At 38.5% G+C, this 17,731-nt stretch overlaps 1 pseudogene; it reads right to left on the bottom strand.

Annotated features, from left to right (window-relative positions):
- Positions 1 to 10,506: 10,506 nt before the first annotated feature.
- The window catches only part of LOC102876451, a 38,098-nt pseudogene continuing 30,873 nt past the window's right edge, over positions 10,507 to 17,731 (bottom strand).

Consider the following 17,731-nt stretch of genomic DNA (forward strand, 5'->3'; position numbering starts at 1 on the left):
AGATACTTTTTCCCAGTCTGTGGCTTCCCTTTTTACCCCGTGGGAGAAGATTTTGGATGTGCATAGGGATTTGATTCTTTGAAGGCCCATTTATCTATTTTATCTTCTCCTGGTTGTAAATTTTTCAGGATACTTGGAAGACTGTTTAGGTTGTGGATTAGGATTTCTAGAGTTCTTCCAAGCTTTTCTTTAATGAAGTTTACAGTCCTTGGTTTTAGTTGATTTTTGTGTAAGGAGTGAGGTGTGGGTCTTGCTTGAGTCTTTTGCAGATATTTTACCAATTTTGCCAATACCATTTCTAAATAGGCTATCGTTTCCCCACTTAATTGATTTTACCTCCTCGTCAAAAATTAGTTGACCATAGGTAGAAGGGCTGATTTCTGGGTTCTCAAGTCTATTCCATTGATCTATGTTGTCTGTCATTGTACCAGTACCATGCTGTCTTTACCACCATGACAGTGTAGGAGGATTTGAAATCAGGGAGTGAGATTCCTCCTACCTATTTTCTATTTTTAAGGAGTGCTTTGCTTATTCAGGGCCTCTTTCCATTCCAAATGAAAATGGAGATTGCCTTTTCCATGTCATTAAAAAATGAGATTGATAATTGTTTTCAATTACATTGAACATGTAAATTGCCTTTGGTAGTATTGCCATTTTCACAATCTTGAGTCTTCCTATCCATGAGCAGAGATATTATTCCACTTCTTCAGGTCTCTTTTTGTTTCTCATAGTAATCTTTTGTAATTTTCTTTGAATAGATCCTTTGTACTTCTGGCTAGAATTACTACCAAATTAATCTTGTGATTCTCTATTGTGAAAGGTATTGTTTTTCTTAGTTCAGGTCTGTATTCTCTGTGTTGCTGTAGAGAAATCCAACTGATTTTTGTATATTGATCTTGTATCCTGCTACTTTGCTGAATTGGTCAACTATGTCCAATAGTTTTCTTACTGAGTATTTAGGGTTTTCTTGGTATACTCTCATATCATCTGCATAGAGAGATAACATTACCTCCTCTTTGCCAATTTGGATACCTCTTATTTCCTTCTTTTGTCTTATTGCTATTGCAAAGACTTCCAATACAAAATTGAATAAGAGAGGTGAGAGTGGGCATTCTTGCCTAGTTCCTGTTCTGAAAGGGAATGCCTTTAATCTCTCTCAGTTGAGAACAATGTTGGCTCTCAGATTTACATAAAAACGTTTTACTATGTTGAAGAAATTCCCCTGTAATCCTATTTTGTTGAGTGTTTTAATCAGGAAAGGGTGTTGGATTTTGTCAAAGGCCTTTTCTGCATCAATTGACAGGATCATGTTGTTCTTGTTCTTTGCTTTGTTAATGTGACGAATTACATTGATTGTTTTCCTTATGTTGAACCATCCCACTTGGTCATGGTGAATTATTTCTTTGATCCATCATTGAATTGTATTGACCAGTATTTTATTCAGCATTTTTGCATATATGTTCATAAGAGATATCGGCCTATAGTTTTCTATTTTGTTTGTGTCCTTTCCTGGCTTTGGTATCAAGGATATGTTTGTTTATAGAATGAGTCTACGAGAATTCCATCTTCCTCTCTTTCTTCAAATAGTTTATGTAGAATTGGTGATAGTTCTTTTCTGAATGTTTGATAAAATTCACTAGTAAAACCATCTGGTCCAGGGCTTTTTTTGGTCGGAAGTTGTTCTATTACCTTTTCAATTTCTTCTTTTGTAATGGGTCTGTTCAGATGTTCAGTTTCAGTTTGTGATAGATTAGTTAGGTTGTGCATTTCTAAGTATTTGTCCATTACCCCTAGGTTTTCATATTGATTTGAGTACAGTTTTTCATAGTACTCTAATGTTAGCTGTTTTATTTTAATTGGTTCTGCTGTGATGTTGCCTGATTCATCTCTTATTCAAATTATTCTCTTTCGTGAGTTTTGCTAGTGGTTTGTCGATTTTATTGACCTTTTTAAAGAACCAACTCCTAGTTTTGTTGATAGTTTCAATTGTTTTTCAGTTTTCTATTTCATTTATTTTTGCTCTAATTTTTATAATTTCAGGTTTTTTGGAGGGTGTGGGCTTTTCTTGCTGTTCTTTTTCAATTTGCTAAAGATGGTTAGTTAGAAAGTCAATGGTCAGTTTTTCTTGCCTTTTAAGTTGTTTGCTTATTGCTATAAATTGACCTCTGATTATTGCTTTGGCTGTTTCCCAGAGGTTTTGCTAAGTGGTGTTTTCATTGTCATTTCTTTAAAGAAACTTTTTAATTTCATTTTTTATTTCTTCTAGTACCCAGTCATGTTCAAGCAAGCAGTTGTTCAGCTTCCAAATGATGATTTCTTTTCTCCTTTATCTTCTTCTTTTTAATTTCTAATTTTATATCATTATGGTCTGAAAAGATGGCTTGCATTATTTCTATGTTTTTGAATTTATTGATTCTTGCCTTGTGACCTAGAATGTGATCTATTCTGGAGAATGTCCCATGAACATTGGAGAATCAGGTATACTGTGTCTTTTGGGGGTGCATTAGCCTATAAATATCTATGAAGTCAAGTTGGTTTATTGCGTGGCTTAATTCTTCAGTATCTTTGTTGAGTTTCTTCCTGGTAGTTCTGTCTTTCTTGAGAGGGGTGTACTGAAGTCTCCAAGTACTATAGTAGCGCTGTCTAATTCCTTTTTCAGTTTGGTTAGTGTTTGTTTTATGTATTTTGCAGGTCTTTAATTTGGTGCATCGATATTTATTATTGTTATGTCCTCTTGTTGTATTGACCAATTCAGAATTATGTAGTGACCTTCCTTGTCCTTTATGACCTTTTTCTATTGACATTTATTTTATCAGAGATTACTATAGCTACTCCTGCTTTTTTCCGATTGCCATTTGCTTGGTGTATATATATATTTTACCATCCTTTTATTTTTTGTCTTTTTTTATCTTCATTTTTAGGTGTGTCTCTTGTAGACAACATGTTGATGGAGTTTGGCTTTTTATCCAATCTGCTACTCTTTTTCGCTTCAGCAGTGCATTTAAACCATTCATATTGAGTGTGATTATTGAGAGGCAAGGTTTTATTGCTTAATGTGTGGAGGTTTGTTTTGTTTTTTGTTTGTTTGTTTGTTTGTTTGTTTGTTTGTTTGTTTGTTTTTTGGTGGTGTTGCTTTGGTCCATGATGCTTTCTGTGGTACCTCTGTAAGAAGCACATCTCAGAGTCTTTCATGCAATGTTGGTCTTGTTTTTACAAACTCTCGTAGGTTCTGTTTTTCTCGGAATATCTTTATCTCTCCTTCATATTTGATAAATAATTTTGCTGGGTACAGTATTCTTGTTGGCAGTTGTGTTCTTTGAGTGTTTGATATATGTCCTTCCACTCTCTTCTTGCTTGCATGGTTTCTGCTGAGAGATCAGCACTTAATCTTAGCTGTTCTCCCTTATAGGTTACTCTTTGTTTCTCCCTTGCTGCTTTCAAAATTCTATCCTTATTTTTGGTTCTGGCAAATTTAACTATGATGTGCCCTGATATTTTTCTTTTTGGTTCTAGGCTGTATGGTGTTCGCTGAGCTTCCTGAATATATATTCTCTCATTCTTCATTATGCCTGGGATGTTTTCTTCTAGTAATTCTTTCACAATTTTTCAGTTCCTTTACTTGCTTCTTCCTGTTCTGGGATTCCAATGATGCACATATTATTTCTCTTGATGGTGTCCCACATTATTCTTAGGTTTTCTCCCTTTTCCTTTCTTTTTGAGTCTGCTTTTTGCTCTAGCAAATCAGGGGTGACAATTCTGTCTTCTATTTTACTGATTCTATGCTCCATCTCTTCCATTTTGCTCATGTGTCCCTCCATCATGTTGACAGCATCTGAAACATTGAACCTCATATTTTGGATAGTGGTTTATTATTTTTCCAGTGCTAATAATACCTCATTTGTTTTCTCTACATTGTTATGGATTTTTTAACTCTTCTTAGTTTTTCTTTGTTGTTGTTGTTGTTATGTGCCGTCGAGTCATTTGCGACTCATAGCGACCCTATGCACAACAGCCCTAAACCCTGCTCTATCCTGCGCCAACCACACTGCCTCTGACACACCCATCCCGATTACCCCAGTCACCGAATGAATCCATCTCATAGAGGGTCTTCCCCTCCTGCGCTGTCCTGTAATTCTTCAAGTTTGTCTTTCAACCATTGAAAATATTCAATTATTGTTCTTTTAGATTGTGTGTTAGAAAGTTCTATCAGGTTTTCTGGCTTCAGGAAATCCATTTAGGGGTGGCATCTTGCTTTGTGCTTGTGTGGGATAGCTTGCTTTCTTCGAGACATTGATATGTTCTTAATCTGAAGACAATGCTCTAGAGATCAGTTGGGTTGCTACCCCACTTGTGTTTTTCTTTGAACTTCTAACTCCAGGGAAATGTCAGTTCAGAGCTTGTGAGAGCAGCCTCTTGTAGGTAAGACAGATCATGGTGCTCCAGATTAAAGGCAGGTTGATTAACCAGACATTTAGGCATAGGTGTGGAGCCAAATGGGGTGGGGCATGCACAAGGGCAGGTCAACCACTTGGGGAACTTCACTTGGACCTCAGCTGTCTGTGTGTGCTTACAATTGTGGTCCCTATTCAAATTCCAGCTGTCTGTCTTCACCCAGTGGTTTTCACTTAGTGGTCCCTGTCCAGTGGCACTTACGCAGGTGCCCTTGCACAGTGGCCCCTGCCCAAGAAGGGTCCTAGGTCCAACAGGACCCAACAAGATGAATTCCCACTAACTCACTTGCCTCTGGCTGGTTTGCAGTGTCCACATACATTCAGACAAATTATCACTGGCCTGCTCATTCCTGGGCAGTTGCGTGGCCCAAGAGAGCTCAGCCAAATTCCTACCAGTGGGCTCATCCCAGGAAATCAGTGGTGCCCAAGAAAACCCAATTAGGATCCTACAAGCCTTTCTCGTGGCAGGTCAGTTCCACAGCAGCTCAATTGGTAGATTCAGACTATGGCTGGATCCGAGGTGTGCTTTTGTGTTCTGATCCAAAATCTTACTGTCCACAGTTGTTGGTAGGTCTCTGTGCTGAATGAAGGACTCTCTAGTGGCCCTGGGATGCCATGAGAGGTGCAGGGTTGTGACACGGCCACCATGGTGTTCCTGGGGTGCGGGGTTGCTGGACAGTGGCAAGGTGGTGTCCTGGGGACACCATCCTGTGGCAGGGGTGGAGATATGGGGGGGGGGGGCTTGATGCTGCTGGAAGTTAGGGGTTGAAGTCTGTTCCCAGATGTTAAGCTTCCAAGTCACCTGAAGCATGCTTGGACGTTTTTGGATCATGCTGCGGCATTGCTGGAGTGTGCTAGTCTGCTTTAATCTAGGAGCTCTGTTGTAATCTTTCCACCATGGGTGACTCGTCTGGTACCTGAAGCACTGTTGGTACAGTTATCAGTGTTAGAGCACCTCACAAGCCACATTAGGTATTAATTTCCTTATTTGAAAAAGGGATTTGGGTGTGGCAATGAAGGAGTGAAAGCCCAGAATCCCTGTGAATGTTCATTGAAACTAATAAAATTTAATAATAATTTAAAAAAATAAAAAGAAAAAGGGATTTGATATGGTATTACATGAGGTGAGGATATATTCTTCTCTTCGTGGAGAAAGTAGAAAAGCAGAGACATGCAGCACATAGCCACAAATCTCTATTTTATATATTAATACTTCAAGTTTTTAGAGTACAATGAAAAAAATAAAAATGACAATAAAGTTTTCCAGTTATTAGTTTTGCAAGTACTTCCTTTTGGGGGCCAAATTATAACACAGTTTTAAAAAAATTTTCATTTTAATCGTGATTTCAATGAAAGATTGCAAAAAACTTTGATTTTCATTTATTCATTGTTCCACATTTTACCCCTTCTTTCTCCTTTGTCCTTCCTTCAATTTACTTTTTAAAAAATATTCATTCATTGTTATACAATTACATCACTTCTCTTCCTCATCCCCCTCTCCCAATCAGCTTTGCAATCTACTCCTTATTCCGGACTGTTATATTTGACCACTTTTATCATATTCTCCTCTCAACTTCCCATGTCAGTTCTGATTTATAACAATGCTACTATTCATTATTTGTCTTTCTGTGACTGAGATATTTCACTCACAATAATGTCCTTCAGGGTTACCCATGTTCTGCAATATTTTATGAATACTATTTGTCCCAGCAATGCCAGTACTGGGATTATACTCTAAAGAAACCAGAGCTGTCATGCAAACAGATGTATGCACACCAATGTTTGTTGTTGTTGTTGTTGTTGTTGTTGTTGTTATGTGCCATCGAGTCACTTGCAACTCATAGCGACCCTATGTTTATTGTTGTGTTATTCAAAAAAGAAAAGAGATAGAAGCAACTCAAATCCTCATTAACAAATAAATGAATAGAAAAACTATGGTACATTTATACAATGGAATACTATGCAGCACTAAAAAACTAAGTGCTATAATATTTTGAAAAGGACTACATTATTGGTAACAGTAAATACACTGAACTGTTAATAAAAAAGAGTTACAATTTAGTTAGTTACAGGTACCTAAGAAAAAGAGCCTGGTGATCTACTTCTGGAATATCAGTCATTTAAAACTCTGGGATGTATGTTTCTACTTTAAAGTGTAGAGAGACACCATAAATCAAAATCTCCTGGAAGTCAAGTGGTGGCAATCTTGTAAAGGAGGGTATTATGAAAAGGAGAGCAGGAAATTCATAACTCAAAACAGAGGGGTTGGAGTTAGATATTATTTGAAATTCTCTGAATTTACAATTATAGAGTAAATGTGTAGAAAAGTAAGAATCATCTTCCTTAATATGTAGAAAAGTAGAAGAAAGACTCTCAGTTATGCAGTCTTGAGTACATTTGCTTGATGTTTTTATAGACATTATGAATATTCTCAGGCTATTCTGATCTTCTACGTTTTACATGTGGACCAAAGAATAATAGATGCTCCACTTCTAGTTGTCTGAACGCACACTTCTAGTTGTCTGAAAGCAGAGAGTACCAGAGGAATGTCTATCTATGTTTCATTGGCTAAACAAAGGCATTTGACTTTATGGATCACAATAATTGTGTCTAACCTTGAGAAGAATGGGAATCCCAGAACACTTAATTACAGTCCTGTGAAACCTATACTTGGACTAGAAATCAGTATTCAGAACACAGCGGGGAAACACTCAGGATTAGAAAAGTGTGCGTCAGAGATACATTCTATCCATACCCTTCAATCTATACAATGAACAGATTTGGGAGGCTTGGGTTTATGAGGAAGAATGTGGCATCAAGATTGGAGGAAGACTCATCAACAACTTGTGTTATGCAAATGACATAATCTTGTTTGCTGAAACTGAGGAGGATTTAAAGTGTTTGCTGCGGAATGTCAAGAACTGGACTATTCAATATTTATTGTAGTTCAACATCAAGAAAACAAAGATTCTCCCTACTGGGCCAATTGACAGCATCTTGATAGATAATGAAGAGACTGATATTGTTAACAGCTTCAGTTTCCTTGCCTCCCAATCAACAGTTTTAGTACTGTTATCCAGGAAATCAAAAGATGATTTGCACTGGGAAAATCTGCTGTCAGGGTTCTCTCCAGAGTACTGAAGTGCAATAATGTTTTTCTGAAGACTAAAGTGCACCTGATCCATACTATTTTCTTCTCAATTACTTGCTATGTTTCAGAAAGCTGGAAAATGACTAGGGATGAAAGAAGGAGAACTGATGTCTTTGAGCTGTGGTGTACTGGAGAAGAGTACTGAATTCATGGACTGATAGAACAAACAGTTTCATTCTAGAGAGGGTGAAATCAGGCTGCTCCTTGGAAGAAAGGCATCTGAAGCTCCATCCGACATACTTTGGGCATTTTGCAAGGAGGGATCAGTCCTTGGAGAGGAAAATCATGCTTTGGGAGGATGGAAAGACAGTACAGGAGAAGAAGATCCTCTATGAGATGGACTGACTCAATCACTGGGGTGATAGGAGTTGGTGTGACAGAGACAATGAGGTGGGCTCAGGATAGAATAAGGTTCAGAGTTGTTATATGTAGTGTCTCTGTGAGTCACAAGTGACTCAATAGCACATAATGACAATAAAAACATTATATATGTTGTTGTTGCTGTATGTTAATAATAAATATATAGGTTTGGTGACCTACTGGCAAGAAGCTGTGCTGCAATCCTAAAGGCCTGTGGTTTGAGGCCACAAGCTTCTCTGTGGAAGAAAGATAAGCAATCTCCTTTCATGCAATTAACTGTTTCTGAAAGTCTGCTTTCAGTTATTGGTTTATTCCTACTCTACAGTATACAATGACAACATAATAAATATAAGAGATATACAGAATATACCAGTGACTGGGGTAATCAGGACGAGTGTGTCAGAGACAGTGTGATTGGCACAGGACAGAACAGAATTTAGGGCTGTTGTCCAAGGGGTTGTCATGAGTCGCAAGCGACTTGATGGCACATAAGAACAACAACATATAAATAGAGGGACCTAACTGGTAAAAAGTGAATGAGGATTGGGGAGGTAGTAGAGGGCTGAGGATGGGCAGGGAGGCAATCATAGGGTCACAAAATTTGATGGGGAGAGGAAAGGGTGGGTAAAGGAAATTTTAACTATCCAATGTGAAAATCTATGTACAAAAACTTTACAAGTAAACCAGTATAAAATAAAATTTTATTTAAAATAAATAAATATGGGGGAAATGGAAATCCCAGAATATTTGACTGTGATTATGAGAAACCAATACTTGGACCAAGAAACAGTCCTCAGAACAGAGCAGGGAAACACTGCATGGTTCAAAATTAGAAAAGGAGTGTGTCAGGGTTGCATCTTGTCTCTCTATATTTTTCATTCTATATGCTGAGAGAGCATTCAGAAAGCATGGCTTTATGAGGAGGAAGGTGGCATCATGATTGGAGGAAGTCTCATCAACAACCTAGGTTAGTCAAATAACACAACCTTGTTTGCTGAAATTGAAGACCTGAAGTGCTTCCTGCAGAAGGTCAAGGACTTTAGTCTTCAACATGGATTAAAGCTCAACATCAAGTAGACAAAGATTCTGACCACTGTGCCAATGTCAATTGGTAGAACGATGTTAGATGGAAAATTGATTGAAGTTACAGCTTACTCGGCTCCACAATCAACACTCTTAACACCAGCAATTAGTCAGGAAATAAAAAAGACAAATTGCATTGGCAATATCTGCTGTCAGGAACCTTACCAGAGTACTGAAAAACAATGACGTCAGCCTAGACACTAAAGTGCGCCTGATCCAGACCATGATCTTTGTAATTACTTGCTATGCGTCAGAAAGCTGGACAATGACCAAAGGTGACAGAAGAATTGATGCCTCTGAATTACAGTGCTGGAGAAGACCCTTAAACATACCATGGACTGCAAAGAAAGCAAATAGGTCTGTCTTGGATAGCATACAATTAAGTCTCTCCTTGAAGGTTAGGATTTTGAAGCTCTGTCTCACATACTTTGGACACATGGCCAGGACAGTCTGGTCCTTGGAGGAGGACATCGTGCTTGGAAGGTTGGAGGGACAGCGCAGGACAGGAAGAACCCAGATGAGGCAGTTTGATACAGTAATGGGACGATGAGGGTTTTGTGCTGTTTTGCTGGAGTTAGTGAGACTTACTCAGGATAGGGAAGGGTTCAGAGCTGCTATACTTAGGATTGCTATGGGTTGCAGGCAACTCAATGACACATAACAACAGCAATAATGATAAGAATTTGCTCTGCAACCCTAAAGGCATGCAGTTTGCTCCACGGAACGGTGGGCAATCTCCTTTTGTGCCATTACTGCCTCAGAAACCTGATAGAGGGTCAGTGATGGGTTAGTTTTGACTAAATGACACACAACAACAATTATTATATGTAACACATAAGCACATATATTACATATAATCAATATACAAAATATAAACAATATATTTTGTTGTGTAGCATTGAGTCAGAATTGAGCCATAGCTGACCATTAGCAGGTTTTCAGAGAGTAAATTGCATGGGAAGAGATTGTTCATCCTTCTCTTGCACCAATACATAATATATAACTAATAAATAATATGTAACCTTATGTAATATATATCCAATAAGCAATATATAACAATTATATAATACATAGAAAAATATTTTTATGTGTTATTGTTAGGAGCCATTGAGTCCAGTATGACTCATAGCCACTCTCTGAACAATAGATCTAAATCTTGCCCTATCGTGTGCCATTGCTGCAGTCATTGTTTCAATCTGTCTCATTGATGCTCTTTTTTTTAAAATTGGGTTTTAATTGGAGATTGGTACTTCTGTTTTCTTCTGACAAAAGTACATGATTCATTTCACCATGTTTAAAAGCTACCCTCCGTGCATACAAACAGCAGAAAGATGAAGTTTTATAGCAGGAAGCCAGTCAGCTAAGGCTTTTCAAAGCACCCGATGGTTTTCCTGGCTCCACATCAGCTAGATAAACAGCATCCACCTCAGAACCCACTGTGAAGTCGGTCCTCATGGTATCTTAGGACTCCTTGTTACTAATGACCCCCCCCCAGGTCACACTCCCTAGCCTTTGGTGATTTCTGTGCTTCAATTTTCGGTGCTTCCCATTACTAATGACAGCAGCTTCTCTCTCAACGCCTGTGGCAGCGAGTCTTGGCTTTCTTAGCAGGACTTGGAATATGCTCAGGTGCTGTGCTGGAATGCACTAGGCCCACACCTTCCTCCAAAGTGTCATCTCTCAAGGCAGGGTGGTGGGCACAGGTCCTTCTGTGTATTTCATCCACTCAAAGAGGGAATAGCTTGAATCCTGGGGAATATAGTTGCCCAAGTGATGAGTGTCATCTCTCTGAGCTTCATAGTTTCTGCAAAGACATCTGGTGCTACACAGGTTCTTGAGTCAAATCTTGATCTAAGGCCACCTAAACTCGCTGTTATTTTATCAAGAGTAGACCCTCGTGTGGTATCCTGTGTGACTTTCAGGGACTACAAAGTGGCAGCCAAACCAGAACCATAGGAGAAGATGCCAGTCTTCTTCCCTGCCAACTTCTGAGGCTAATACTGTGCTAGAACAGAAGCAAGCGAGCCATAGACTGAGGACGTGGACATATTTCCATTTTGACTTGATAAAAGCAAAAACGCTTGTGTTTTCTGATTGAAGAGTTCAGAACTAGCTTTTTTCCACATCTCTGTCAAAGTAAATATCTTCTTATTTAACATCCCCAAAGGCTTCCAGGCCTCTGTAGATGCTATTTTTGTCTCTATTTTGGTCATTAAGAAAGTCATTTCCACAACATCCAGGCTAGAGATTTCTGAACCAGTTTACAGTACGGTGAGTGGAAGATCACGAAGACAAAGTCATTCAAAGTAAAATCTTTATCATTTTCCTCCTTCTGCCACTGGGCACGGACCTTTCTCCGGTAGACAGAATAGCAGCGATCAAACGCACTGAGTTAGCACTGAGTAGAGAGCTTTCCATCCACAATAGGAAACTCAGAGAGCATGTCATGTTTGTAAAAGTCATAGGCGTGCTGCATGTGGATGCCATGCAGCCCTCAGTCAAAAATTAAGGGAGCATTTGGCCCAATTAGCAGAGCAACAGCTCCAACCCCACCCATGGGTCCAGCATTTCTGGTGGCTTAGAAAGCGATATCCCCCACGAACACCAAGGCGTATCAGAAGTCCCTGGAGATGGACTCCAGCCAGCTGACGACATTGAATATGGCAGCCATGCCCCCGTAGCAGGCGTTCATGGTGTCTATTCCCTCTATGTCTGTACTCCCAGAATCCTCAAAGATTCTGCATCAGATTCGCATTCATGGACTTCGACTTGTGGATGATGGTCTCTGCTGTCCAATGTAATCGTAGGAAAAGCTATTTCTCTCCATCAGATTCTGAACCACAGTCAGGCAGAGAGAGTTGATGTCTTCTCTGTCTGTGCAGAAGCCCATCTTGGCCTGGCCCAAGCCAATCGTATACTTCCCAGCATCTACACCATCATATTTTTCCAACTCTGGTTAACATACAGAACATGACCTGTATCAGGCACACCTTAGTCTCCAGAGTGACACCACTGCTCTTCAGTACGCAGAGAGGTCCCTAAAAGTTGACTTTCCATCTCAATATGTCTTTTAATTTCCTGGCTGCTGGTGCCAAGAGTGTTGACTGTGGAACCAAACTAACTAATGCTGTTAACAGTCTCATTCTCATCACCATCCGTCCTGAGGCTGACAATTGGCCCTGTGGTGAGAATCTTTGTTGTTCATTAACAATCTGCCCTATGCAGGCGACACAACCCTGCTTGCTGAAACTGAAGAGAATCTGAAATGCTTGCTGCATAAGATCAATGACTGAGTCTTCCATATGGATTGAGGCTCAATATCAAGACAACAAAGATTCTCACCACTGATCTGCTAGAGCAAAAAACAGAATCAAACAAGAATGAAAAGAAGAAAACCTAAGTATAATGTAGGACATCACCAAGAGAAAAACATGAGCATTATCAGAATCCCAGAACAGCAGGAAGCAAGCAAAGGCATCAAAAAAGTTGTGGAAGAATTACTAGAAGAAAACTTTCCAGGCACAATGGAGAATGTTGTTGTTGTTATGTGCTGTTGAGTCGCTTGTGACTCTAGTGACCCTATGTACAATAGCCCTAAATGCTGCTCTGTCCTGTGCCAATTGCACTGTCTCTAATACACCCATCCTAATTACCCCAGTCACTGAATCAGTCTACCTCAGTCTACCTCCTGCACTGTCCCTCCACCTTCCCAAGCATGATGTCCTTCCCCAAGGACCAGTTCCTCCTTACAACAAGTCCAAAGTGTGGTAGATGGAGTCTCAGAATCCTTGCCTACAAGGAGCGGCCTGGTTTAACCCTTTTCAGGATGAATATGTTTGTTTTACTAGCAGTCCATGGTACCCCCAATACTCTTCTCCAACACCAAAGGTCAAAGGCATCAATTCTCCTTCTATTAGTCATTGTCCAACTCAATGATGCATAACAGGTGATAGCAAAGACCATGGCATGTATCAGACACACCTTAGTCTTCAGAGAGACACCATTGCTTTTCAGTCTTTGGAGAAGTTCCTAACAGCAGACTTTTAATACATCTTTTCATTTTCTGGCTACTGGTGCTGAGAGTGTTGACTGTGGAACCAAGCAAACTAAAACTGTGAACAATCTCAGTTTCTTCGCCAACCATCCTGATGCTGCCAATTGGCCCAGTGGTGAGAATCTTTGTCTTCTTGATATTGAGCCTCAATCCATATTGGAGTCTGCATTCCTTGACCCTCTGCAGCAAGTGTTTCAGGTCCTCCTCAGTTTCAGCAAGGAAGGTAATGAAGAATTAGAGAATGCATATTTACAAATCTGAGTGAACACCATATAGAATAGACCCCAAAAGAAAAACACTAAAGCATATTACAGCCAAATTTGCCAGAACTAAAGATAAGGAAAGAATCCTGAAAGCATCAAGGGAGAATCAAAGAGTAACCTATAAGGGAGAGTAGATAAGATCAAGTGCCAATTTCTCAGCAGAAACCATGCAAGCAAGAAGACAGTGCAATGATATATATATGAGACACTCAAAGAACACAACTGTCAATCAAGAATACTGTATCCAGAAAAACTGTGGATCAAATTTGAAGGAGAGATAAAGATATTCCCAGAAATGCAGCACCTAAGGGAGTTTGTAAAAACAAGAACAGCATTACAAGAAGCATTGAAAGACATTCTTACAGAAATGCCACAGAAAGCAGAATGAATCAATGTAACTAGCAACAGCACAAAAAGAAATCAACAAAATACTATTGTAAAAACCTTGCCTCTCAATAATCATAATAACTGTGAATGGTTTCAACTCACCACTGAAGAGAAAGAGAGTAATAGACTGGATAAAATACCAAAATCCATCAATATATTGTCTACAAGAAATACACTTGAAAAATGTGAAGAAAAAAAAGATTAAAAATAAAGGGGGGGGGAATATACCAAGCAAATGACAACCAGAAAAAAAAAAAAAAAACAAGAACAAAAACAAAAACAGAAGTAGCAATTTTAATCTCTGATAAAATAAATTTTAATGCCAAAACAGTCACAAAGGACAAAGAAAGTGACTGCATAATGCTAAAGTCAGTAGAACAAGAGGACACAACAATCATTAATATCCATGCACCAAATGAAAGACCTGTAGAATATATAAAATAAACATTAACAAAACTAAAAACGGAAATAATAGACAACATTACTATAGTACTTGGAGACTTCAATACACCACTCTCAAGAAAGAATAGAACTAGCAGAATGAAACCCAGCAAAGATACTGGAGCATTAAACCACACAAGAAACTAGATCTCATAGATATTTAAAGGGTAATGCACCCCAGAAAAGAACAGTATACATTCTTTTACAATGTGCATGGAACGTTCTCCAGAATAGTTCACATTTTAGATCACAAGACACGCATGAATAAATTAAAAACATAGGAATAATACAAAGCATCTTCTCAGACCATAATGCTACAAAATTAGAAATTAATAACAAAAGGATAAAGGAGAAAAATCCCTATACATTTGGAAGCTGAACAACACCTTGATTGAACATGAGTGGGTACTAGAAGAAATAAAAAATGAAAATAAAAATTTTTTGACACAAATGACAATGAAATACAGCTTACCAAAATCTCTGGGAACCAGCCAAAGCAGTAATCAGAGGTCAGTTAATAGCAATAAGCAACCACATCAAAAGGAAGGAAAAAATGACCACTGATTTTCTAACCCAACATCTCCAACAAATAGAAAAAGAACAGCAAGAAAGCCAAGCACCCTCTAAAAATCCTGAAATTATAAAAATTAGAGCATAAATAAATGAAATAGAAAACAAAACAAAAAAAATTAAATCATTAAAAAAAACAAACAAACTAGGAGTTGGTTCTTTGAAAAGGTCAATAAAATAGCCAAACCGGTAGCAAAACTAACAAAACAAAAGAAGGAAAAGACACAAATAATCCGAATAAGAGATGAAATGGGCAACATCACTACAGAACCAACTAAAATAAAAAGGCTAACATTAGAATATTAGGAAAAACTCTGCTCAAACAAATATGAAAACCTATAGGAAATGGATCAATACTTACAAATGCAAAATCTACCTTAACTAACAAAAACCATAATTGAACACCTGAACAGACCTATTACAAAAGAAGACTTTGAAAAGGTAATAAAACAACTTCCAGCCAAAAAAGCCCTGGACGAGATGGTTTTACAAGAGAATTTTATCACACATTTAGAGAAGAACTGTCACCAATTCTACATAAACTATTTCAAAAAGAAAAAGATAAAAGTATCGCAGACTTATTCTATGAAGGAAACATACCTTGATATCAAAATAGAAAACTGTGAGCTAATATTCCTTATGAACATAGATGAAAAAAAAAAACCCTAAAAAAATCCTGGCAAATAGAATCCAATGATACATCAAAGAAATAATCCACCATGACCAAGTGGGATTCATATCAGGTATGCACGATGGTTCAGCATAAGGAAAACAATCAATGTAATTCATCACATTGACAAAACAAAAAACAAGAACCACATAATTCTATCAAATGAGGTAGAAAATGCCTTTGACAAAATCCAACACCTTTTCCTGATTAAGACGCTCACAAAATAGAGGAGAATTTCTTAAATATAGTAAAAAGTATTTATGAAAACCCGAGAGCTAACATTATTCTCAATGGAGAGAAGTTAAAGGCATTCCCTTTATGAACAGGAAGTAGGCCAGGATGCTCCCTATCACCTCTCTTATTCAATATTGTATTGAAAGTGTTAGCGATAGCAATAAGACAAGAGACAGAAATAAGAGGTATCCAAATTGGCAAAGAGGAGGTAAAATTATCTCTCTATGCAGATGATATGATATTGTTGTTGTTGTTAAGTGCCGTCAAGTCATAGGCAACTTATAGCAATCCTATGAGAAAAAGTCCTGGACACCTGTATTACTTTCATCCTTTTTCCAGGTTCATAGGGTTTCCAGAGGCTAGCTATTGCATAAATGGATGGCACTCCTGCTTCCAATGATGATATGATAGTATACTTAGAAAATCCTAAAGAATTTTCAAGAAAAATACTGGACATAGTTGACCAATTCAACAAAGTAGCAGGATACAAGTTCAACTTACAAAATCAGTTGGATTTCTCTACAGTGACAAAGAAAATACAGAGCTGGAGCTAAGGAAAACAATATCCATCACAGTAGCTAATCACAAGATTAAATACTTGGGAGTAAATCTAACCTGAAGCACAAAGGATCTGATCAAAGAAAATTACAAAACATTAATTACTACAAGAAACAAAAAGAGACCTTGAGAGATGGAAGAATAGTCCTTGCTCATGGATAGGAAGATTCAATATAGTGAAAATGACAATATTACCAAAGGCAATTTTCACGTCCACTGGAATACCAATATGAATACCAATCCCATTCTTCAATGAGATGGAAAAAGTAATCTTCAATTTCACTTGGAATGGAAAGAAGCGCCAAATAAGCAAAGTACTCCATAAAATAGAAACAAGGTAGGAGGCATCTCACTCTTTGATTTCAACTCCTACTACATTGCCATGGTGGTCAAGATAGTGTAATACTGGTACAATGACAGACACATAGATTAATAAAATAGAATTGAGAATCCAGAAATCAACCCATCTACCTGTGGCCAACTGATTTTTGACAAGGAGATGAAATAACTTAAGTGGGGAAAAACTCAAGCAAGATCTACACCTCACTCCATACACAAAAACCAACTCAAAGTGGATCATGGACCTAGGACTAAAACCAAAAGTATAAACTTCATTAAAGAAAAGCTTGGAAGAACTCTAGAAGTCCTAATACACAACATAAACAGTCTTCCAAGCATCCTGAAAGATCTACAACCAGGAGAGGATAAAATAAATAAGTGGAAACATCTAAGAATCAAATCCCTCTACACATCCAAAAACTTCACCAGTAGGGTAAAAAGGGAAGCCATAGACTGGGAAAAATATTTTGTAATAAGATGTTAGATAAGGTACTCATATTTAGAATTTATAAAATACATGAGCACCACAACAAAATAAAGGTAAAGAACCCAATTGGAAAAATGGGCACAAGATATGAACAAACACTTGACAAAAAAAGACATTCAATTGGCAAACAAACACATACATGAAGAAATGTCCAAAATCCCTGGCTCTAAGAGAAATGCAAATCAAAACAATTACGAGATATAATCTCACCCCAGTAAAATAGTAAAATGTAACATAGCAGCAAACATGAAATGCTGGCAAGGTTGTAGAGAAACGGGGACCCTTAATCACTTGCTCCTGGGAAAGTAAAATGGTGCAACCACTATGGAAGACAGTCGAGCACTTTCTCAAAAAATTGCAAATACAGCTCTGAACCTTGGGACTGGCCAAGGGCTGTGCACAGACGCAGTGAACGGGGTGAGTGGACTTGAATCGGGACACATGCCTGCATCTCTGACCCACGACCCCCATCTTCAGGTCCTGCATTGCTCCCCCCCAACCCGGCTCGCCCCCCGATCCCCCACCCCACACCAGCTCTGAACAATGGGACTGGCCAAGGGCTATGCGCAGACGCAGTGAACGGGGTGAGTGGACTTGAATCGGGACACACGCCTGCATCTCTGACCCACGAACCCCATCTTCAGGTACTGCCTTGCTCCCCCCCGACCCGGCTCATGCACCCC

Source organism: Elephantulus edwardii, unplaced genomic scaffold (assembly GCF_000299155.1).
Source record: "Elephantulus edwardii isolate Elephantulus edwardi_28Jun2011 unplaced genomic scaffold, EleEdw1.0 scaffold00333, whole genome shotgun sequence".
Lineage (NCBI taxonomy): Eukaryota > Metazoa > Chordata > Mammalia > Macroscelidea > Macroscelididae > Elephantulus > Elephantulus edwardii.